The sequence below is a fragment of the Cydia amplana genome, chromosome 4 (genome assembly GCF_948474715.1).
Source record: "Cydia amplana chromosome 4, ilCydAmpl1.1, whole genome shotgun sequence".
Classification (NCBI taxonomy): domain Eukaryota; kingdom Metazoa; phylum Arthropoda; class Insecta; order Lepidoptera; family Tortricidae; genus Cydia; species Cydia amplana.
The window spans coordinates 13318768-13345746 of NC_086072.1; the positions used below are offsets into that span (position 1 = coordinate 13318768).

General features: G+C 36.1%; 1 protein-coding gene across 2 annotated transcripts in view; it reads left to right on the forward strand.

Annotated features, from left to right (window-relative positions):
• The window catches only part of LOC134647244 (uncharacterized), a 94951-nt gene that overhangs the window by 41296 nt on the left and 26676 nt on the right, over positions 1-26979 (forward strand). Inside the window, exon 1 of one of the 2 annotated variants that reach the window (XM_063501515.1) lies at positions 17288-17306. The exons of the other annotated variant lie outside the window; for it this stretch is intronic. The gene's annotated coding sequence lies outside the window, so the exon portion shown is untranslated. Of the gene's footprint in view, positions 1-17287; positions 17307-26979 lie in introns of those variants that run through there. 2 annotated transcript variants of the gene reach the window in all.

Here is a 26979-nt window from a genome sequence, read left to right on the forward strand (position 1 = left end):
ATAAAACTTTTCACCTCAGCAGTGAGAACATTTAGACAACCCGAAAAATGTAATGCTTCTTCATCACTTACCTATTCAGTCATGTTTCTTAATATATACTAACAATTAAGTATAATTACCACAATCAAACACAAAAACAAAACGTAGTAAATTTCTGTAAAATAGGTAATATATGAAAACAACGACCATAATTGATTGACATTTGTATCGGCAACTTTTTTTTTGTAAAAAAAAAACATTGTAAGATACGGTCCGAATTGCGGATACTTACTATTTGTATACTATTGTAGAGATTCTTAAAAGTACAATTATTTATTTTACGTGATATACTGTGTATTTTTTGAGTTCATTATTTTAATCGTACAATAAATTACGTAAAATATAGTGGTTTTATCAGTTTTTATCAAATCTAAAACTTAATTTTAATTAATTACATATTAAGAATTCATACTTGTATGTGTTTTGGAACCGTCAATATACCGTTGAATGTCGTTTGAAATTTTTTTTTGTCTCTTTCTTTTTGCTAACGACGTGAAAGGGACAGAGATGATAAAATCCAAGTATTTCGAACTTGTATTAGACCCCGCATGTTGAAATGACATTTGAATATTAAGGTCACTTGAATGTCATTTTGTCTCACTCATTTTGCTCACTGTTTCTAAGTAGCAAAATACCCTTGTTCGAGCTGCTGAGGTGAAAATAAAATTATGTGCGAGATTGACAAAAGCATCTAAAGACCAAAATTACAGTCACGTTCAATTAATTATCAATCATACAAGCGCAATTGAGATCGACCGAACCAATCGGTGACACGTAGGTACAGTAAAGCGGGCTTCAATCAGCGGCTGTTTCGGACCAGCAGCGTGCGCGGCGATGCATGCACAATGATTGGCCCTTGTTGTTTGATTTACTCGACCTGCTTGGCGCCGCCAGAGACAGGTTAATCATTAAGACTCACTCCCAGCGGTAACGGTTTTATAACCGTACTAGAAATTGCATTTGTACACATTTTCCACAATCTATTAACACAATCAATATATTGTTGATTAACTAAAAGTTCCAAATTCAAAACACTGCTTCTGATAATTTGTACGGTTGCCATCAATTTGGCACTGACTTATACGATAGCGTGAACGTAACTTACTTTCTATGCATCTTGCTCGTACTGACATATTAGTGCGAGCGAGATGTATAGAAAGTAAATTACGTAGACGATAGAGTAAATTGCATTGGCGAAGTGTCCATAAAACTCAATTCCCAATTGCTTACTTTCAACCAATTCTATGTTTCACGGTGCGCTACTGCGGAATATACGATATATTAGTCTGAGAATTCTTGAGGCCTCGCCAACTGATGCATAGTAGTCATCTAAAACAATGAAATATAGCGACTTTTTGTGAACATTGATAGTCATTATTTTGACTAGCCTTTGAATCCACGTTCCACATCGCCGCCTCGCTGCCTCGCTCGCTCATTTGTATTTGTATTCCAATGTTAGTTCGCCCAACACTGTATGTATGTGCTCCTTCATTTCGCGTAAATGTAGTACAAGAGGTCACAGGCTCTGTTTAAATGTTATGATAACCTACCTACGTTTGGGCGGTCTTTATTTAGCCTTAGTTGATAAATGACGATTTGCTTAGCACTGAAAAATTATTTACTATCACATGAAAAAAAACACGAAATATCATGATAGTAAAAACATCATAATTTTGTATATCTAAATAACTGTATGGGATTATAGTTAGGTATAATCGGACCAGGGCCGGATCTAGGGTAGAGCGAGTGGAGCGGCCGCTCTAGGCGCCGGATGGCAAGGGGGGCGCCAAAATGGCAAATGAGAAAATATAAGTGTTTTAATAGACGCGAGTGTGGCGAGGGTTAGGGGGGGTGGATAGTACGCTTGAAAACTTTAATGAAGGGCGCCAAAACCCGATTTCGCTCTACCCTGTTCAAGGGCTCGGGCCGGCACTGAATCGGACACTAGACATTTTCTCTTACAGTACTTACCTACTACTTACGTGTTTATTTATGGATAATACAAATTTAATGGTTCATATGTCTAGTCTTATATACAGGGTGGATTTTCTTTTTGGGTCAGTGAGGGCAGCTACTAGATCCCATGCTGCTACGAGAAAACGGTCTCAGAAGACCTTCCCTCGATTTCAAATTAATGAAGATTGGCTTTTACAGATTTTGGAAAAAACATACAGGGTGCGAGAAAAAGGTCATTTTTGACAAACTTTTTTTTGATGCCAATCGATCCCATTCCTGTTGAGGATCAGAAGCTTGTATGGAACCAAAAAAAAAATTCCGGCTAGAAAAGCCACAAATCGAGGAAAACTTTTCCCATACAATTTGTATGAAAATGAAAACTTTTATTTTTCACCTGCTATTTTTGTATGCCAATCGATTCCATTCCTATCTAGTATCAATAGTTTTCTAGGGGTCAACTTACGGTAATGTACTAAAAAGCCACAAATTAAAGTAAACTCTTTCCATACATTTACTATGGAGAAAATGTGTAATTTTATTCACAGTTTTCTATCACGCCCATCAGTCCTACAGCAATGTTTTCATACAGTATTATGGTCCTTAAATGTAACAGGACTGATTGGCCGGATAGTAAACTGTGAATTAAATTTCACGTTTTCTCCAGAGTAAATGTATGGAAACAGTTTTCTTTAATTTGTGGCTTTTTTGTGCATTACCGTAAGTTGACCCCTTGGAAACTATTGATACTGGATAGAAATGGAATCGATTGGCATACAAAAATAGCATGTGAAAAATAAAAGATTTTATTTTCATACAAATTGTATGGGAAAAGTTTTCCTCGATTTGTGGCTTTTCTAGCCGGAAATTTTTTTTTGGTTCCATACAAGCTTTTGATCGTCAATAGGAACGGGATCGATTTGCATCAAAAAAAAAGTTTGTCAAAAATTACCCTTTTCTCGCAACCTGTATGTTTTTTCCAAAATCTGTAAAAGCCAATCTTCATTCTTTTGAAATCGAGGGAAGGTCTTCTAAGACCGTTTTCTCGTAGCCGCACGGGATCTGGTAGCTGCCCTCACTGACCCAAAAAGAAAATCCACCCTGTACGTCTTAGTCTTATAAAAAGTAGCAACGATGCAATGAAATGATAACTCGTTCTAGTCATTCAAATATAATCAAATGATTGTAACCCCCAATTTAGACTCTCGCGCGAGCCACGAGACGAGCCGCGAGCCGCGCCACGAGACGCGAGTGTAAGCGGTGGGCTCGCGGCTCGTCTCGTGGCTCGCAAGCTCGTCGAGCTAATATAATTTAAACACTAACGGCACAGCATAAGGTTTATAACCGAATGACAAGCCGAACGAGAGTGTAAGCGGTGGACTCGCGTCTCGTGGCGCGGCTCGCGGCTCGTCTCGTGGCTCGCGCGAGAGTCTAATTCGCCTATAATAAGTCTTCACTCGTATCATTTTGGACAAAAAACCTCTCTCACGAACCTTCCGAACGACCGGTCGTATTCACCTAGTAATATGATTACCTACTTATACGAGGGCTCCTGTGAATTATTTCACCAGATCCTTGGGCCGCCATTTTGGGGGCTTTCCTATGTTGCATTATCTCGTATAAGTACGTATAGCAACCATAGATTCCACTAGTGTCCGTCCTAAAAGGAAGTTTTAAATTATTAGGTAGGTATTACAAGCTTTAGCTCCTGGCCTCAATACTCAATTATACATAAAACTTTGGTACAGTTTAGTGCTGCTGCGCAATGTCTTGCTTGAATAACTTCAGAGTCATGAACTTTACGCCAACATAACAAATAAGCATTGTGAGCTACGGCCAACTAGTGTTAATAAAACATAATATGCAGTTAAGTAAATACATACTAGTATGATAACTATTCTCATTTAATACGCAAGCAGCACTACAGCAAAGTTCATTTAAACTAAACCGATGAAATATTCAGAGTTCGGTATAAAGATAAACAAGTTGATGGATTTACGTTTTATTGTGAGACGGTGAATTAACAAATTGTGTATTGCTGATGGGATTGCGATCGGTGGGCGTATCACGTTTGTTTAGCAGGCCATTAAAGGGTGGAAACACAGTGTTTTGCATTTTGGGGCGGACCTTCTTATTATCCTATGATTCTTATCTACCTATTCAATATGTCTCCATCCACGGCTGAGTATAGGCCGGGCGTTTCCTTATTAGGCTCCTCGGTTCTGTGCTAATCTAATTCACTACATACTTTTCATTCGGCAGATATCATCTAACCATCTAGTCTAGGGTCTCCACGCTGATTTTTTAAATAATTTAATTAACTATTATCCAGAAACCGGTGTACCGCAGACTACTTTTTACTAAAACAAATGCTATAGATTAGCATGGTTGCTTGTCAAAAAACGTTAATGTAGGAAACTTACCTACTTACTAACCTTTATAAAGCTTAAGTACTTTGCACAACTTATTACGTATTTATTTGTATAACCACCAAGGGCATCACGTTGGTCAAACAAATTTCTTGCTGTGTTGAATTATAGGGTAGCCCACAGGAGACTTGAAGAGGGTCAGTAAGTTTAAGGTTAAGCAAACACGTGACTGCCTCGTTTATTCCTATTGCATACCGACTACTTGACAAGTCGAACTGTAACATGTTTAACTGTCATGTACCTAAGTATAAATATAAACTCAACCCTTGTATCCTGCAAAAGTGTGTATATGACGTTACATTATTCATAACTAAACAATTGCATCAAGTACATATTATAATAATATTAATAACTGTATTTTATCAATATAATAAAACAAAATAAGCGGGTTCTGTGCCTTCTCGCTAGAGTATGAATTTTTTATTAACCAGTTAATTATTGATTTATTAAGAATTGTTCCCAATAAAATGGTAATCTTTATATCTAACAAACAAATTCAAAGGAACAAACAAGTATTTTACTACACAACAAATATTTTATTTAGGTACGTCATAGAAAACATCATGAACTAGTATAATTCTTGATAAATGAGTTATTTATTTGGGAACAGCATTATCCCTTCGTGGGTCCATCGTATAGGTTGTTTTTAAATCATAGTCGAGACAAAATAGCCTTGACTTTTTGATTTTCTTGATCTGCCTTGATAAAACCTGCTCTGCTGCTAAATTCGCAGATATATATGTTTTCTTTTTCTGCACTACGCTACATTGAGGCCTCAAAGTCCCAATTTTGTTGTATCAAAAATCGCATTCATAGTTCAGCCATAGCTTTTCAGGCACCTGGAGTCTGTGAGTGATCAGCTGATCACGATCACTGAACAAAAATATTAGGATGATTGTGAAACGCGGGCCCGGTTGGAACAGTCTGCTGTGTATCCGCGCTGTGTTTACGCGACGCGAGGGGCCGGAAACAGCGCGCCGTTGCTTCAACAGGTAGCCCGCTGTCTTTACTTTGTTTCTACACTACGTTGGTTACGTTGGTATCACGGTCAATGGGCTCTTCGCACAGTAGGCCGGGCAGTATCAACACGACTCGTGGTACCTACACTTTGGTACTAAATTGGATTTTAGAATGGCCGGGGATTTCGTTCGCTAAAATACGTTCAAGACTTCAGACTAAACGGCATGACGGATTTAAGCAAGCAAGCGTTTTGTATCGACGATTGTCATCTTGACTGGGCTCCCAGGTCGTCATCATAAGATTCGATCTAGTAAAATATATTTGTAATTTATTGAAATTTAAGTATAAAACAACAAAATTACAGATCAATACTAAAAACTAACTAAACTAAAATATATTCTAGTTAGATTAATATAATAACTGATAAAATAGGTAAATTGTAAACTAAGTATTTATTAAGCTTAGAATAAATTTAAAAGTGGAAAAATTACTGTCTTGGGTGAGACTTGAACTCACGGCCTCTCCACTCTCGGTGATCCAGAGGCCGTGAGTTCAAGTCTCACCCAAGACAGTAAGTTTTCCACTTTTAAATTTATTCTAAGCTTAATAGCATCGGTCGCAGACGTTTCTGCTTGTAAAAAAAATTAAATAAGTATTTATTAAGTTTTATTCTAGAGAAATTTCGTCTCCGAAAGACTATTTAAAGTTTATTTTCTGCTCCGTTAAGCTTTGGCGCAGTCTTAAAGCAAACTGAACCAGTTAAACTTCGTTAACTCCAACCGAATCCTTGTTATTTAATATATTGCAATAATGAATGGTCCAACTTTGAGAACAAGGAATGTATCAATGCTGTAGCTTCACTGACAGTATAACGCTGAAACTTACAGACTTACTGATCTAGCTGAAATTAAAGGTTTTTTTTAGTTTATTTGTTAAATCAAGTACAAAATGACTGAAAGTTGTTACAAATTGTAATAAATCATAAAATCACAAAAAGCTAGGTATATATGACGCCGTATACTGATGACTGTTACAATTTTACGGCGACATCTTACGGTATCATATATGATACAGGCATACATTATAATATACTCTGGCAAACCCACTTGTCAGTAGAAAAAGGCGTCAAATTCAATATTTCTATGGGAGGACAACCTTTCGCGCCTACATTTTTAAATTTGCTGCCTTCTCCAACTGATGGTAATGGCTTGCGAAACTATACTTACGGGTGCTGCCTTAGCCGTTTTCCTGGGAGTGCAGTATCCGTTACGGAGTATCTTGTATTTTATCTGTGCCGCGGGGCATCGCCTTATCTGCGATCGGCGCGATGAAAATGTTACGAGGACACCGCATTCGAGCCGGTGACATTTAATGCATGCGGAAAAATCTATACCTTCAAGGAATAGCGAACCTGTACTAGTATTTTCTATGTACATGTTTACATTTTCTCTTATTTAATTTTTTATAGATGATGAACAGTAGAAATGTGTTGAAGCAATTATGACAGATTTATTTTGCCTTTATGAGATCAATATAGTCTGTTAAACCATTTCCGTCAGTAGAAAAGAGCGTTTTTATTGATGTAGGCGCGAAGGGTTATCGTCTATATAAAATTTGACAGACTATAGTTAGTAGCACTATAAGTAACACAATTAAAATGAAGTTAAAAAAAAAAACAAAAGTAGTAATTATAAACATTGATTGCATTGTATTTAATTTCAATAATCATATTTGTTCTACTACTGATAAAGGGTCTGCTCATGAAAAGTAAATTGCTGGATTTATCCTAATACTTAAATAAGTTAAGCATAAAAAGGGCACACAGTGCCCAGATAATCCATACCCTTGTAATCTTCAATACAGTTGGCCTTTAGTTTCTCCCGAACAACGATACATTCTAACACTAAGGCCTGAGTATACGCTCGAGCGGAGCGTGCGGCGGGGCGTGCAGCGTGGCGTCGGGGTCAGGAGTAATTTGAGCAGTGTGCACTAAGGCCGCTCCTATACGTTTGCATTTGTTTAACATGCACGCCGCACGCCACGCCCAACTCGAGCGTCCACTCAGGCCTTACATAAGATAGAAGTGTTTTCAATCTCTCACGTTTCACAATCATCACGAAAGCTCGCTCCAGATTTAAATGTAATCCAACTCCCTGGGGCTTGACACTTATTTTGATGCGGGTTTTGCTTTTCTATAAAATTATAATTCCCTAAGTTCGCAAAAGTATTATACATTCATTGCCCGGGGGTTTAACATACGGAATGAGCAAATAAAACTTACTTTTACTGAAATTGTTCAACCGAACGGGGTCACTCAGAAATGCAATCCAAATGTCAGCGTGTTTTCAAATGGGGCAGAACAGAACTAATAAATGTCAATACTTCGGAAAGTTACGAATTAGTTTAGCAAAACGAACCATTAAGCACAAGCAAGCTCTGCAAAACTACCATCAAATGCTATTTATATTTAAAAGAGGTGTATTCGGAAAAAATATTGATTTATATTTTCAGATTAACGATACGGAAACGGCCTACTTAAATAAATCCTGCACCATATTAGTTGCCATAAATAAATTCAGGGATTCCTTCTTTCTTGTGATTACAATTTCTTTGCATTCACTATCCCCAGTTAAAAATACGAATTACAACCCACAATACAATATATATTGCGGCCACTTAATATTTTAAGAAATTAGAGTCGCATTTGAATATGTACCTACATTTGTTAAATTTTTTTAATGCATCAAATTTAAAAATGTAGGTAGGGGAGCGGGGGGCTTGTTAATTGTAACAGTTTTAGGAAAAAGGCCTATATAGTCTAAAATATGTATAATTTTATGATTCTGAGTATGAGGGTTTGTAAACTATTTATCTAATCACTAATTCCGATTACAAAATAATTTTAAATGTTTACGCATCTTTTACACCAGACACTTTTTGAAAAACTGGGAGTTGTTACAACTTACCCCGTAATTTTCAATACCTAGTCTAAATAGAGCTCGTATGCACATCCACTCGCTTCGAAGTCTGGCGGAGCAATGGCGGTGTTTACGTTATTCCTCGAGTTATAAGAAAGTCATTCAGCGAAAACAAAAAATTAAAATGTTTTTAATTCCCCGTCAAAATTGAGCGTTACTACTTACCCCTGTTACATTAAGCCCCCGGCTCCCCTACTTACAATCAATTAATTAATAACTATTCCATACTTTATTACACTTCACTCATTAGATTTCTCAAGCAAGATTAAGCTTAAAATATTGCGTTTCCCTTCCGTGTGCTATTAAAATACCTTATAGACCGCGAGCCACGAACAGGTTTCCATGACCAATCGCCTCCCAGGCGATAACTCCTATAGTGGTTAACGGCTACGTATGATGAATCCTCGTGGACGTCAGCTGCCGCTCCGTTGGTGGGTTGAGGAATGGCAGCAACCGAAACACGTAAAAAAAAAAAATATTTTCAGTCATCGCCTCCCGTTTGATACTTTGCCAGATGATAGTTTAGGTGCTATTGTTAATAAAAAAAATCGTCAGCCGGTTGTATCGCGGTGGAAACACCGTCAGCTGGTCACATGAACATGTAAAAAAAAAAAATTTTTTCAGTCATCGCCTCCCGCTTGATACTTTGTCAGATGATAGTTTAGGTGCTATTGTTAATAAAAAACATCGTCAGCCGGTTTTATCGCGGTGGAATCACCGTCAGCTGGTCACATGAACATGTAAAAAATTTTTTTTTTTCAGTCATCGCCTCCCGCTTGATACTTTGTCAGATGATAGTTTAGGTGCTATTGTTAATAAAAAAAATCGTCAGCCGGTTGTATCGCGGTGGAATCACCGTCAGCTGGTCACATGAACATGTAAAAAAAATTTTTTTTTCAGTCATCGCCTCCCGCTTGATACTTTGTCAGATGATAGTTTAGGTGCTATTGTTAATAAAAATAATCGTCAGCCGGTTGTATCGCGGTGGAATCACCGTCAGCTGGTCACATGAACATGTAAAAAAATTTTTATTTTTCAGTCATCGCCTCCCGCTTGATACTTTGTCAGATGATAGTTTAGGTGCTATTGTTAATAAAAAACATCGTCAGCCGGTTGTATCGCGGTGGAATCACCGTCAGCTGGTCATATGAACATATATTAGATTTTATTTATTTATTTGCTTGATATGTTCATGTGACCAGCTGACGGTGATTCCACCGCGATACAACCGGCTGACGATGTTTTTTATTAACAATAGCACCTAAACTATCATCTGACAAAGTATCAAGCGGGAGGCGATGACTGAAAAAATATTTTTTTTTTACATGTTCATGTGACCAGCTGACGGTGATTCCACCGCGATACAACCGGCTGACGATCTCTTTTATTAACAATAGCACCTAAACTATCATCCGACAAAGTATCAAGCGGGAGGCGATGACTGAAAAAATTTATTTTTTTTACATGTTCATGTGACCAGCTGACGGTGATTCCACCGCGATACAACCGGCTGACGATTCTTTTTATTAATAATAGCACCTAAACTATCATCTGACAAAGTATCAAGCGAGAGGCGATGACTGAAAAAATATTTTTTTTTTACATGTTCATGTGACCAGCTGACGGTGATTCCACCGCGATACAACCGGCTGACGATTTGTTTTATTAACAATAGCACCTAAACTATCATCTGACAAAGTATCAAGCGGGAGGCGATGACTGAAAAAAAAATTTTTTTTTACATGTTCATGTGACCAGCTGACGGTGATTCCACCGCGATACAACCGGCTGACGATTCTTTTTATTAATAATAGCACCTAAACTATCATCTGGCAAAGTATCAAACGGGAGGCGATGACTGAAACCAATTATTTTAAATTTTAGATTGTATTTATTTATTTGCTTTATAAATTCATGTGACCAGCTGACGGTGATTCCACCGCGATACAACCGGCTGACGATTTTTTTTATTAACAATATCACCTAAACTATCATCTGACAAAGTATCAAGCGGGAGGCGATGACTGAAAAAATATTTTTTTTTACATGTTCATGTGACCAGCTGACGGTGATTCCACCGCGATACAACCGGCTGACGATTTGTTTTATTAACAATAGCACCTAAACTATCATCTGACAAAATATCAAGCGGGAGGCGATGACTGAAAAAAAATTTTTTTTTACATGTTCATGTGACCAGCTGACGGTGATTCCACCGCGATACAACCGGCTGACGAGTTTTTTTATTAACAATAGCACCTAAACTATCATCTGACAAAGTATCAAGCGGGAGGCGATGACTGAAAAAAAAATTTTTTTTACATGTTCATGTGTACAGCTGACGTTGATTCCACCGCGATACAACCGGCTGACGATTGTTTTTATTAACAATAGCACCTAAACTTTCATCTGACTAAGTATCAAACGGGAGGCGATGACTGAAAAAAAATTTTTTTTTTACGTGTTTCGGTGGCTGCCATTCCTCAACCCACCAACGTAGCGGCAGCTGACGTCCACGAGGGTTCATCATATATGGCCGTTAACCAGTATACGAGTTTTCACCCGGGAGGCGATGACTGACGAAATTTGCGCCTGGCTCGTAGACCATTATTAAGTACTGGTTGGTACGCCCACAGCATAACTCGTGTGCCATATCGTGAACATAATACTTTCAAAAACCTATGATCTCAAGTGCCTCGACACACGCAATGTTAACTTTATAAAAATGGCAACCAAATGAAAAATTCTGAAATTACGTTCGTAACGTAACCCAGTTACAAATACCTTTTTTTGTGCTCATCCGATGATTAAATATCAATATTTCGACATTTAAGCCTCCGTTTATATTTTATTCCTATGTACAATATTTCCTGCGCCGTGAAATGAAAATGGGGATACTTATATAAGAGTTTCTTTGTTTTACTCGTGGGTTATGTAAGTCATCTACGTTGATCCATTTCTAATGTACCTATATTCAATCTCATGTACACACTATATAGGTAGTTAATCTTTTTAGGGTTCCGTACCTCAAATGGTTAAAACAAAACCCTTATAGGATCACTCGTGAGTCTGTCTGTCTGTCTGTTTTTCTGTCTGTCACAGCCTATATGCTCCCAAATCCGAAACTGCACGCTAACGAGATGACCTTCCTGCGAGATTACCTCCCAAAATGTGTTCTATGCATCTTTATTTATAAGGCGCACTTGAATCATGATCGATATTATAGTATTCATAAGTCACCATGAAAATTATTTAATCACGTAATTCCACCTTTCTACCATAAGAAACCGGCCAAGTACGTGTCGGGCCACGCGTATTGGAGGGCTTCGTATCTTCATTGGAAATGGTAAAAACCATACAAGTAAACGCTACCTTCACTGCACTTGCATCCTTTTAATGAATAGATAAGTTTTTTGGTAAAAACCCATTAATGCTTCAACCGATCTTGTTCAAAACAATTTATTTACTACGCTATATTTTCTCTTTTTGTTCAAAAGTTTTTTTTGGACTTTCAAAGCCTTAATGGCTTTCAAAAATATTCACTCAATCAAATGCCTTTTTAAAAACCTTAAAGATGATTTTGAATGATGTATCACGCGTTGATTTTTAAGTGATTTTTTACTCGTAGTCACTTGGGGAAGGAGGCACTTCATTATATGTACATGTATGATTATTGATGGCTATGTATTTTTAACTTTTAAAGTAAGTAGTGGCTCACAAAATACACCTAAAATAGGTGTCTAATCTCATTAATATATAGCACATAGTTTGCGAGTAGGATGTATAGACAGACCGAAGGACACACGGACATGACGTAACTATAAAGGTTGGTTCCGATTTTGCTATTTTAGCTACGGAACCCTAAACACCGCCTTTTGGCTAGCATAAATAATAATATTATATGATGTATGTATTTTTTATTACACACAAATCAGACCATAAAACTAGTGAAGATTTATGTAAGCATCCCGGCACAATGTAGATGTGTGTTAGTAAAGCGTTTCCGAGAGGCCGAGATGTATACCTACTCGTATTGTTATTCTTAAAGCTTACCGAATGTATCGTCTAAATGCGGAATTCCACCAGTGTGCGGCACTGTGCGGCACAAGCATAATATTCTGTCCAAAAATGCAGAGATGTGACTTATTTGAAATACTTGTATTTAAAATGCAAATACTAAATGCAAAATACCTATTTTGTATTTTGTATTTAAATACCTTTTGAAGAAAACTATTTTGTATTTTATTTGAAATAGTTTTTGGGACCTATTTTCTATTTTCAAAATACAAAATACTTTATAGTAGGTAATGTAGGTAGGAGTTACAATCTCTTCTGATGTTACAATCCTGGCAACTCTCTCATACTGTTGAATCTGTTTAGTAACGTCGCACATGACCACAAGCGTAGCGAGTGGTTAAAAAAGTGGAATCTTGAGTGTTGCGAGGGTTTCAAGGTACGAGAGGAGAACAAACTTTTCTGCCCTGATGAAACTTTTCTGCACAAACGAGACGTTTTCATCACACTAACGAGAGGCATTATACTAGCTGTAAAACATTACAAATCTAAATTAATGCTTTTAAAAATTGTCCGTTATAAACCATCATCCATCCATCCTTCCGGTTAATATGAGCAAACAACTAGAAATTTGCACTTAGAGGACTGATTGACACACTGTTTTCAAAGAATGAAGAGAACCTTTTCAATTCGGATATTTTGAGTAATACTTTTTAATTCAGACTAGGTATTCACTATTCAGAGTACCTTTTATCGCAAAGTATTTGTATTTTTAAAAAGTATTTTGAAAATACCTATTTCGTATTTTGTATTTTAAATACAAATTCAAAAACTATTTTGCATTTGAAATAGTATATCAAGGAAGTATTTGTATTTTGTATTTAAATACTTTTTATAAAGTATTTTTCACATCTCTGCAAAAATGCTTGTTCCGCTCAGTGCCAGACACTGTTGCAATCTCGCTTTAAGACGAACCAGTTACCAGTTACCCGTGACATAGATCACCGGTTTTTCTGATAAACTCTGCAAGTTATAAGAGTAACGAAATCAGCATCTAAATAGTAAATCTGGAAGTTAATTAATGTTCAAAACCTGCCTCACAACGCTGCGGCACCAAGTGTTGACAAATAAACAAACTAATGTAATATTTTAACCAATTATAGTACACAAACAATGTTAACTGGTTTGGTGTTAACATTAATTTCCAGTTAGCATTATCGGTCTTGACTTGTTTTTCTCATGTCAGTGCAAATGAAAACGATTGTTATGAAAACTTCAACAAACTCAAACTTTACTTAGATCAAAGGTCGGTAAGGAGGCCTGTTCAAAGTAAAACAAGCAGCAACGGTTGCACTCCGGGAGTGCCGATAGAAGTGAAAACTCACCTCACTATGTTACCGACGCCCGGTAACACGATACATACGTTAAGCGGAGGTATTCTATTTATTAATTATATATTATTATCATTCTCAAATAAGATCACACTTTTTCATTGACATGTTTATTTACATACTGGTATGATAACGTCAAATTATTTGAACATAGGTAAAGAGTCTTGAAAAGGAGCCCGCAACATAAATGTCAAATAACATTGAGTTTTTCTTTATTGATTTAAATGCCATTTAAATTATGAGTGGCCAACTTACGGGGCTTACGGTCACGTATCGCCTTACGCCCCTTACGGTCACGTGATCGCCTTACGCTGTCTCGAGTTTATCATTTTTTCCCCACCTCAAAAAGTGCCCAGCGCCGCTAAAGAAGTTTTCACTTCAAAAATGTTTTTATATTGATATAGGTACTCGAGAGAGTCTTCCAGTCGCTCCAATAATATTAATATAATTTCTTTATTCAGATTTCTATGATCCATTGGTTAGTACATAGGTACATAACTATATTATGGTTACTATTTATTATCACTACATAGTATAAAACAAAGTCGCTTCCCGCTGTCTGTCTGTCTGTATGTATGCTTAGATCTTTAAAACTACGCAACGGATTTTGATGCGGTTTTTTTTAATAGATAGAGTGATTCAAGAGGAAGGTTTATGTATAATTTGCTAACCCGTGCGAGGCCGGGGCGGGTCGCTAGTAAATTAATAATACATATATTTAATTATTTAAAATACATTTAAATTTGATTTTGACAAAATCTGCTACCCATGCATGATCATTAAATTGTTAAGATGTTTGTACATGGGAGAGTCAGGCTTTTCTACAAACATTTTTATAATGCCGTCAGAGGGCCTACCGCGAACCACGTTCGACGTGTTACCTCCCTGTCACACTTACGTACGAATTTACAAGTGCGATAGAGAGGCAACACGTCGAACGTGGTTCGCGGTAGGCCCTCAGAGCTGCTCAGCATTCTACTAACTAGCGAGGCAGTTCTTTCACGCACTATGGCCAATAAACCCAAGCAAGATGCACTGTGTTATTTTATGTATCATATCAATAACAAATCATGATTTTGAAACTTCGAATAGGCTTCAAGATAAAGTAAACCCCAGCTCCTTTGCCTTGGTTAATTACAAACTGTTTATATTATGATTTGAACAACAACAACACTGTAGTGTAGGTGGATAGAAGACAAAGCAGCATTATAATCATCTGCTTCCATCGCAACAATAATTTCTTCAGAATCGTTTTTAGTTTCTTTGTTAGTCATTATTAGTCAGTAACAAAGAAAGTTCCCAACTTATTGGCAGAAGGAAGGTTAATATTATTATTATTCGCCTAATCTCGTTAAGGCCCAGAAAGTTCGTGTTCTTCTCTCACTCTCACTGAGCGTAAGTGTGAGCGAGATGGATGTAAGTACCGGGGAGCGTGGATATCATGTTTTTGAATTTTTTTTTGTACGTTGAAATAAAATAAAAATTTTACCTATTGTGCAAAATTAGTAAAAAACTCAGTATTGGAATCGATTAAGTCCCTCCAAGAAGGCCTCAAGATTGCTAAATAAATTTATGGCAACCGTATTGTGATCCAAAAACCACTTTTTTAAAACTCCGTTTTCTGAACCTACTGTACCTTAAAGAAGAATAATATACTTATACCTTATGTCCTAACTCAAACAACACAATTACATGACGTGACGATACGTCGACAATGCGTTATGAATAACTTACTTATTAGGTCGCACAAAAATAAAGGATTCACACAATCAAAGAATTATAATTTACAACTAATGTTTGATATAATTATAATGATTACTGGCAGGTTCGGCCTTGCATGAGTTGCTAAGCGCTGCGCAGGTGAATCAGCTGTCATCGCAGAGATGCCCGTGAGATGGATGGGGCTCCGGTGCCGGGATATTTTTATTACCCTCCAAGAAGAAACCTTGCATTTTCAAACTCACATCTGACTAATAACTTCAATTCTCAACTTTATTCTTTACGCGATAAAGTTGTTTTCTCAGTCAAATATTACGCGATGTGTTAAAACCATGTCGGGATCTGTAATCGGAACGGGCTTGACTGATTTACAGCCCTCGGCGTTTAAACAAAGAGTTGCTTTATTAATTCAAACGAATGTTTAGGTACCTAAGCCTAGTACCTATGCCACAGAATAAGTAATAGTATTATCATACAGAACGGACACGCACCGCCCCGCCCCGACTCGGATTACCTCGCCCCGCGTGTGCGTAAGTCGCTCTACTGAGAGCATGCCAGAATTCCGTCAGATACACAATGACGCGTGTACAGACGTGGCGCGCACACATATAAACGCAAATCATTTTTGGTGTATGGCGTGTCCGCCCTGTACCTATGCCCTTGGATGTTCAGTGATTATATGTATATATGGTGTATACGGAAATTGTTGTTGCTATAGTTCCCTAATTGAATTTGCGGTAGCGGCATTTCAATTATCGACTTCCTTCATCACAAAACGAAGCCTTGAGAACCAATAATAGTCATAATGGGTACGAGAGAACGAGAATAATCTAAAATGAAAACATGGTACGTAATTATTAAAGATACTTTGGACAAAGTTCTAAGTTCAAGACACAACTTATAACGTATAAAAAAAGAATTTATAATGGTCCGTAATGTATTATTAATCAAGCCAATTTAGCTGCTTTTAATCAAACATTGTTATTTCACCCAAATGGAAAAAATGAATATTCATTCTTACTTTTATTTGAAACGTTTGATAATAAGTACCTATACATCTTTTCCTTAAATAAAATAAATCACATTCCTTAAACACATTTTCTTCGTGGTTTTCCTGATATTCTACATATTTTGTATTAAACTCAATCTCACGTTTGCAACTTATAAGGAAAAAATAATACACACAACACATATTGCACGTTCCTCATGTCACCTACTTCTAATAAATCAAAACAATATGAGTATTATACTAAGATTTCCGACACGACGATTAACGACACAAAAAAATTACACCTACTATGAATACTTTTGTCTAATTACTTATTTTTATCAAAAATTCACCTGTTATTTCATAAATTTATTTTATATAGCCTAATGAAGCTCTAGCCTGGCCTTGATCTCAGGGAAAAACAGTAAAAACCGCAATGCGACTCTGTATGTGTGTAAATAAGGAAAATACTATTAAAGGAACATTCTATAACGAGATGTTTATAAGTTTGTGTTATTGTAAGAAACAGGTGAAGTATTTTATCAATCATTAGGGGGGGCGGATTCGTCTGCGGGCAGCTCTGCTGGCGAGCGGCCGGCCGCGGCCGCCCGCTGCGGCAGTCGGCTACGCTCGCTACGCACCGCCGCGCGGCCTGTAGACGCGCTACGAACACTACGCGCGCGAACATATCACATGTTACATACAAACTGTTCAATCATAATTTGTGAAATATTGCTAGGATTTGTTTGAGCTCTAAGGTGTTTTATGCTTGTAAACGATAGAATTGTAGGTGATGAAAAAATATAGCTAATTTATTTATGCGAAAAATTCAGTTGTAAGTACAAAGAACCTTGTCCAACAATAATATCCGCTTTTGATTATTTAAATGAAGTTATGGTTTTTTATCTACTTTATCGTTTAGCTCCAAAGGTATCCAATATGTAGCTAAAAAGAAAACTATTAGTCCATATTCAGGATCCCAGACCATGCGTCAGCTATTTTGTACAGATCATCTAAGAGGCTCAAGAATAAGTCCAACCAAAAGCGACCACTTACAAAGTTCATATATCAAGATGGTTACTTTATTTCATACGACATACTGCCGTATTCGAACTTCAAGATATTCACAAGAGACGACACGTACTAGATCTATTCTAGATACGTTATAGTTTAGATTTCAACTAGTTCTCTTTTGCAGCGCAATTCGGGCAACCAATGTCACTTTTACGTTAGATAGATGTAAATTAGATCTCTAAGCCATATCTTGTGGAAATCGTTCAAGAGTATCTCCAGAATCGCGCAAATGTCAAATTTGACAGGTTAGATCTTAAACATATCGTTATCGTATCTTGGTGATGACTAAATGATATCTTATAGATGTCTATTTCAAAATCCGAATCGGGTCCATAAGCTTTTTAGTCCACCTAATTAATAAGACGAGCAGCCCACATAATGTTATTATACATGTTCTGCATGTTCATGCCCCTAGGCTTCGCGAAACGGGCCACAAGTAGGTACCTATACGACTCGTCATTAACTCATTACTATACAAGTTCATAGCTACGATTCTTACGCGTAAGCTATAGCTGCATTTGTACACAAACATACAGATTTTATTTATTCCAATACCTTTAATATGACATGTATTAGCCGTTGCCCGTGACTACGTTTTCGCTTGTTTTATTTTTTTAACCCCCTTTTTACGCTTCATATGAATCATAAGTTCATAAGTAACAGTATAAAATTCAAACTTCTAGATTCAGTAGTATTGGATCAGAGTTGATAATACTTCAGTCAGTATTTTAGCTTTTATATACAAGAATTTGAATATCAAATTATAGTTCGTTTTTTTAGCATTAGAAATAAGGTAAACAATCTTGATGTGTCTTTTAATTGAAAAACACATTTTAAAAATAAGTTACGGCAAATATGTAACAATTATGAATCTAATACGATCATTTATATTCTTCTGCTTTCATAACTAATAGTTAGTGATTTTTAAAAAGCGTTTTTCAATTAAAAGACATGTCAAGATCGCTTACCTTCTTTCAAGTTCTTTCTAATGCTGAAAAAACGAACCATAGTGTAATTTGGGCAACAATAGTCTTTTTATTTCAAACTACTTGTATGTATTATAATAAATTTTTCACATTCTTAAATTAAGTCATTAAAATTGTATCATTTCACAGTACAATAATTAATTGGGAACCTGTTATACTAATACCAATACAAATACGATTTAACTAAATCCAAATAATACACTATTACATATTATACATGTATTGTTTTATTGTATGTGGTTTAAAAAAATATTCTGTTTGCATCCGCAGATAAAATTTAACTATATATGTATTTAGTTTCTTGTTGGTCAAACAAACAGTCAACAAGGTACACTACGTTTTTAAAATAAGAAAAATATTTCATAATAACAGGAAGATAAATAAGGTATTGGCTGGTTCTATTTTATCGAAAAATGGGTAAATGTATCAGTTTGCGGTAATCATGGTTCGTTAATTAGTATAATACAAGGGTCAGGCCTTAATGATCCTTAATTATTAAATGTTGGTATCATCTTCATTATTTCAATATCTGGTAAACCGAGTACGCTCGTTATGGGACCAGACTTAATATCCCTACTAATATTATAAATGTGAAAGTAACTCTGTTTTTCTGTCTGTCTGTTACCTCTTCACGTTTAAACCGCTGAAATAGTTTGAGGCCCGGGGAAGGGCAGGGTTATTTTTATCAATCATCATGACCATTCCTCGCAGACGACGTCGCGGACAGAAGCTAGTGAAACATATAGTTAGTTATATGCAAGTGTAAAAAGTAATGCTTTATTCCAATTAGGTACTCAAGAGTCTCAAGACGCCAACTCAAACACATTATAAACAAAAACGCGCGGAGAAAATATTTGAAAGACTTACAGCCATATTCGAACTTTAAGATACGTCAAATATAAGATATTGAAACGATATAGATCGGATATGTCAGTGTCAAACAAGTGTCAAAAGTTCTTTGAAAAAACGTCACTTTTGACACTTGATCCGATCCATATCGTTTCAATATCTTATATTTGACGTATCTTAAAGTTCGAATATGGCTGTTAATACTTAACACCGCCGACCTGTTTTATTTAAGGAGTTATTAAGTAGGTACTTATACGGTCGTCTGGCTTTATTGCGCAAAACTATGTTTAATTAAATTACTTTGACCTAATTTTGTTCAAGTAAGTACAATGTAGGTACTTTTTAAAGTAAATCTCTATTTTTTTTTGCAAACTTTTATTTTATCTTATTGGTATTCAGGATAACAACAGTCGTAAATATTACTAAGACATATGAATGCTTATAGGTATATAATAAGGCAAATTACAGTAATCCATTAAATAACATTATGAAACGATTAAAAATATTAAAAAATACGAAAACAACGAGAATGTACGACACACACAAATGCTCGATACGCTAGAAGTACTGACATACCAGTCGTTAAATGTTTAAGTAATCTACCGCAGTATTCGGAAAACAAGATCCGTTCTAGAGAAAAGAACGATACGATATGTTAGTACATATACCAACTAGTTTAGATTTCAACTAGATATCTTTTTGCAGCTCAATTCGGGCAACCAATGTCAGTTTTACATTAAATTACCGTTTTAAATCGTTTCAAAATCGTTTGGAGATCTAAAAATACATAACGAGACGTTTTAGACATTGTGAAAATCGTTCAAGTGTATCTCCAGAATCGCGGAATTCTCAAATTTAACTGGTTATATCTTAAAAATATCGTTGTCGTATCTTGGTGATGTCTAAAAGATATCTAGTAGATGTCTATTTCAAAATCAGAATCGGGCCCCTAGTTTAATTTACTTCTGATGCAAAACCATGATTTTTGCTTTGCGGAATACAAACTAGACAATTCCGTGAAATAAGGTCACTGCGGGCAAGACCGTCTACAAGGCAAGCCGGCTACACGTTATAACTTTTGAATTAAGAGGCGTATGCCGCTTTGGAGTCTAGTCGATTAATCGAAACGTTTTTGGCCCATTCATTAGTAAACCCGATTAATCAGTTTTGCGCGTTAGTTCCCTCACTCTAAAACAGATGGCGCTGTGACAACCAATTTCAGAGCAATCCGCCTAAATAAGTCATTTCGTGTTTTGAACTCGAAGTCATAGTTCGACAGCCGTTTGAAAAATTTTTGTTAAAAATAGTTTTTGAAAAGATTATGCATCAGAAAGTACCTACGTAAGTAGCATAAGAACCAGTTATCTTTATTCTGTGTTTAAAATATCAGAAATTGGCTTAGTTTTGTAATTATACATTCCACCATTTATCACATTAAAATTTGACTAAGTTTGAAAGTCCGTCTATTATGTACAAGGCAAGTCCGTCATATGCCGGACTTTCGTTAAATCAGAGATTACCAACTGTTTTTGCAACTTTAATATTATAACGATTTGATAAGGTATCGACAAATCCTCCTGACATTGCGCATGATGTTAGTTTCCTAAATTTTCATCTCAGTAAATTAAAAGAAACTAATAAAGTACATTTTAAAATTTCTATTGGTCTTTTATAACGGAAATCCAAAAAATAATTACGTGTAATTATTAGCCATAAAAGGTTTACCACCCCATTTTCGTAGTATTGCCGGACTTGCCTTTATATTAGAAAAATGGCGTTTATTTCGAATCGGAACCCTATATTAACAAGTTGAAAGTACACTTTTCATCTAGTCCTTACTCGCTCTCCTACACCTTTCACACACACACACACACACACACACACACACACACACACACATACACACCCTAAAAGCTTACACCTTATCACCCTCTTAATTAGGTTTAGTTACCGTATGTTACCTACTCTTTTGTAAGCCCCAAGATACAGGCTCAGCCTAGTTTGGTGCTTACCGGACACCTTTGTGATTGCCTACCTATTTTATTATAAATAAATTATTCTTATTCTTATTCTTATTCTTGATTCATTCTTTTTAGGAATTCGACTACGAACATATACGCACCCATAGATTGGCTGATATCATTAAACTACAAGGGAAGTCCGTCTACTCGCCGTCTTTTTAAAAATACTAATGTTTTTGCTTAATTTATGATTAAAATGATCTGTCACTATGGCTAAACTATTAATTATTAAATTCTTCATCGTATGCGATTACAAAAGGTGACGTAGGTGAATAATTAACGCAACTAGATCACTCCAAAGTAAAAAAAAATAAAGTATGCCGGTCTTGCACGCAGTGACCTTACTCAAAAACGCAATAGTGATAGGCAGGGATTATTTATTAATCTATATAATCTATCTTTTTCATATAATCTATCTATCTAATACCTTTAAACTAGCAATTCTTGTATATTTATTTATTTATATATATATTTCGGGGATCTCGGAAACGGCTCTAACGATTTCGATGAAATTTGCTATATGTATAGGGGTTTTCGGGGGCGAAAAATTGATCTAGCTAGGTCTTATCTCTGGGAAAACGCGCATTTTCGAGTTTTTTTTAAGTAACTTCTTATTTCCGCCAAGTGAGTAGGTCTTGTCATATTTGAAGGGGGTAAAATACCCCAGTACAAAGTGACGGTTAATATGATAAATATATTTTATAGCTACCTTCTGGTTCTGATTGATTCTTTTATCTTGAAGATGTAGGTAGGTACTTATGTATCTTTTTTATAATAGAGGTGTACCTACTTGAAGCTACGAGTACGTTCTGAATGGAAGCAAAAAACCGTCGAGGAATACATATGTAGGTATATGGGAGTTGGGAGCTAAAATTTCCGATTCTTCCCTTTCCCTTCCCACTTTTTTATTGCCGACTGTGATTTCTCTCCTTGGCATGTCTATCAAGTACTTCTCGAGATCTTCCTAACGAGCCTAAACTAAATGTGTTCATGTTTTTTCCAATCGTAGAGTTCCTTTGGCTACCTTCCGACAGCATCGTCAAATCAGTTCCATGTTAAAATATTTACGGAAGTACATATGCCAAATTTCAGCTTAATCAGACACAGGGAATTGTTCAAAAAGTTACAGTGAACTTGGTGAAGCTAAATAAAGGTCTGTAAAGTTTGTAATTTTATGAATAGGTAATAGAATATGAATAAAAAAAAGCTTAAGCCAGTATTGTTGCGTGGCACTTTACCGTATAGGTACCTACAATATTTTTAACAATTATTTGCTATGGTGTAACAAAGTTTATTATAGGAAATCTCTAAAATTTTACGGTTTTAGTTCTCTTCAACGGCCTTAAAAATGAATAGATCACAGACTTATTACATAATGCCTCAATTAAAGTACGTCTGGCACTGGTGGTTAAACGCTATTAAAGAACATTTTAAGCCATCACACCACATAAATTTCGAATTGAGCCCGTTTTGTAACCAAGTTAAAATCTGAACGGCGCGTCATTAATTAGGCTGTTTGTTGCTCGATCACGTGGAATTACTGGATTCCAGACGGAGCCACCAGCATCGACGTTTTTATTCAACCTGCTTACTAAGGGTTTCTGTTGCCAAATATTTGTATTTCTGCTACGGGTACCAGGAGAAAATAACCTCGATAAAAATACGTCTAATTAATAACAAGTTAGCTTTGTTATGCGAATTTGAATCAAGCGGTATTTACCTAAAGCAAATTTAGATTGTTCAATTAACGAATTAATAAGTAGCAGTGCTAATATTTAATGTCGGGCTAATAATTTTATTGCTATGCTGTTTAAAAAAAAATGCAAATAATGTATACTAAACTATGCAATGGTGATTATCTGGTTATATTACAACACAACACCAATATTACAAAATGTTACCAATATTAAAAATAAATCTACAAACATTTTTTTACAGTGTACCTACTTAGGTAGGCAGTTCAAAATCATTCTTGGTTTAAAATGGCATAATGGCAAAGCGATAGCGATCGTCGCCTTGGCTAGGCCGCAAGCGCGTAACGCCGAAACGACCGTACACGCGTAGAAAAAAAAACGCTAGTCTGTAACCGCCCAAAGCTAATAAACAACACCACTAATTCATTTTTACTTAATCTTATTTTCAATTCAGAATAAAGCAACTTTCCAGTTTAATTCCAATTTTTCGACGCCTTCAACTCAATCATTAATTTATTGCATAACGATTTTTGCGAACCGGTTCTTCCATTCTCTTTTCCTGAATAATTATAATGAAGCCCTCCGCTGGAAACCCTTTGGGATGTTGTCATCCATGAGTAATTTCCGTGAGCCATAAATATACCGTGTATTTGAAAAGAAAATTCCAGGAGACGCGGCATTCTTTTTAAAGATGAAAGTCTTTCGTCTAAAGAAAAAAAAATCTAAATGAAGATACGGATTTTTGATCCTTCAAGGATCCGTCGATCAGCAAAGCATAGCAACCTAAGCTCGAGTATCTAAAAGGGACTTAATACTTATGGCCAGAGGGCCTACCGCGAACCACGTTCGACGTGTTACCTCTCTGTCACACTTACGTGCGAATTTACAAGAGCGACAGAGAGGCAATACGTCGAACGTGGTTCGCGGTAGGCCCTCTGATCGAACTTAAGTACCTCTACGTTAAAAATTAGTTCGATACGATTTTGACACTGACATATCCGATCCATATCGTACCTAGAGCTAATTTTTGACGTATATTAAAGTTCGAATCCGGCCGTTAGAATGTCAGATACTTTTCCCGAAAAACTATAAATCTTACTCACATGCCGACTTTATAAAAACATAACTCTTGTACGGGTTGTTGATAAAAGCCTAAGTAATCTTTTACAACTATTACCCCGCAACTTCTTTGGGCCTTTTCGTTAAGTACCTAGGTTCTTAATGCTAAGTTTCGGGCTTGAATATTGCGTTATAGGTATTATAGTAAAATCGTCGGCCTGTTTCGGGTCATTCTATGAGAATGTGTCTGCGGCTGCGTCTAATTTCCACGACTCCTTTCATACATTTTGTATGTGTCGCGGCGATTAGGCCGCAGAGATATTTTTTGAGAATTACTCTTTAAGGACGTCCAATTCAATAAATCAACAAAAAAGCAGATGGATAAAAGTAAAAAAAACACCTATTATAACTGCACCTATTTAACGATATTTTATAGTTTTACGGTAAACATAAATGTATAGCTTCATAATGAGTTCAGGTTCTTTTTTTTTCACACTAAGCGTGAGCGAGGCAGCTGGTGCATGCTCGGGATCGCAAGTTTTTGTTTTAGAATTTTAATTTTTAGTTACTTTTAAAACGATTTCCAGTTTGCTAGGAATTAATTCTTCGAAAAAATCTTATTTGATTGGGCTATAAAGTAGCAAGAAAATACCTATGTTATTACATTCCGAAATGTAATCAAAATTTTAGTCATTCATAACCGTGCTGTAATAAAACAGACGTCAAAAATATAACCTTAAGGCAAAAAATATTAACTCCCTGACTGAACAACCTCGAAATTTGCGATTCTGCATAGTTGTAAAATAAAGTTTGCTGACGGTGTGAGTTACATTTTCTTGAAAGTAAGGTAAGAACAAAAGCCGACAATGACACAGCAGCTCAACTTTATGCCACGCCGGTAAAACTTTGTTAGCTCACAGAATACTGCTAACTCATAGTTACAGCTGGTTCAACGGGGCATGCGAGTTCTATGATACAAGTTAGACTGGTCTTATGGATAATCATTTTGCAACTGTACTATGTGTATCGATAGGTGCATATGAAGTATGTATACTCAACCCGAATGAACAAAAAAAAGTACGACTGATTGGGGGGTGAATCCATCTTTTTTAGAATCATACTTACCATAATGTATGTAACTAGAGTTAGACCAAGAAAAGACGATTTTGATAGCATACGCTGTGCAAGTGATATTTATAGGTACATCATAACATAATATCCTAAAAGTGTGACGTTTAAAATAACACTTGCACTGCGCGTGGTCTAACTGTATGTAATATGTCCAAATTAATAAACTTTGGCGGATAGCTAGTGGCATTGCCACCAGGGGCGTATTTACCCTAGGGCCATCCGGGCCATGGCCCGGGGCGCCAACCCTCAGGGGCGGCATGGGGCGGCATATGCCGCCCCTAGCGGATTGCATTTTGTTTTTCTTCCTTGACTTCTGGGGCGGCGAAACGTATTGGCCCGGGGCGCCAAATTTCAAAATACGCCCCTGATTGCCACTTTACAAACAATGAACCAAAAAGAGTCATTGCTTCTCAAGCTAAAAAGATATAAGTGGAATTTTTACAACTTACAATATGTCAGAGAATATAATGTTACCTACTTCATTTGACGTCCTTATACATATTTCCTTATTATTATTAGATAGTAGATAGTAGGGCTAGCACAGCAGTCTTTATTGTTGGACTCTTATATTTTTTATCTCTGATCCTTGCTAAACACCAAATGATAAAGTACATCAATAATGTATACCGTGCTATCCAGGCAACTTTTAATTAAAATAATATTAATATCATCAGTTTAGTCACAATTTGCAGAGGTTACGCGCCTTTGAAGTCAGAGAATTAATTTAATTGTCCCCATTTCCGCGCGATTCTAATAGCAGCTAGCCACACGTTCTCACGCCACCTACAGATCTAAATTAGTATATTTACACAGAAGGCGCACTCTTATTACACCTAGTCTAGTGTCCTACTACAAATAGCAGGTTTTGCCGTATTCTAACAGATTTTCCAATCGATTTTATGGGCATTATTATACGTGGTGGAGAGCAAACACATTCGATGCTACTGATGTGCCTAAGGAAACTTTCCAAAATTGCGAAATGTTTCGGAAATTTAACGTAGGAAAAATTCGGAAAATTTCTTACATTTTTGTATGAGAATTGAAACTTTCCAATTTTAAATTTAAATTTCCCATAATTCCTAGTGACAGTTTCATGAAATTTCCGAGAATTTATAGAATTTTATGGAAACTTTCCGCAACTTGCACATCTGTATTCGATGCCATGCATGTGGTTAAAGAAATTTACTTCTTTCTGTTTTTTTGCCCATAATATCTAATAGAAAAATTGGCCGTCAAAGAAACAATGGTATTAGGAATAAGAATTGAATTTCGTTGTTTTGAAATCACTCGAAATAAAACAAAAGCAACTCTGTTTGATTTAATAATGATTGAGGTAATTAGTACTTGTACTGATATTAGGATAGGGGGACGCTAGAGGACCAGACTTATTTTGTCATTTGCAGAATTACCATTTATTTTTGAGGTACAACTTCTTTAACCCGTATCTTGGCAAGGCTCAAAATAAATATCTTAAATATTAATATTTTTTTAGTTTTTGGTCACCTATTGAGCATTCTAGACTACAAAAAAATAAGGAAAAAAATCCAAGGTTTTCCAGTTTCGGAAAATCAAATGTATCATATTTGATACAATGCCAGTCCCTCGACAAACCAGATACCTACTTTTTAGAAGAAACACTTGGATTATAATAAAAATAAAACATGTAGTGCAACAGAAATAATCATTTATTGCTT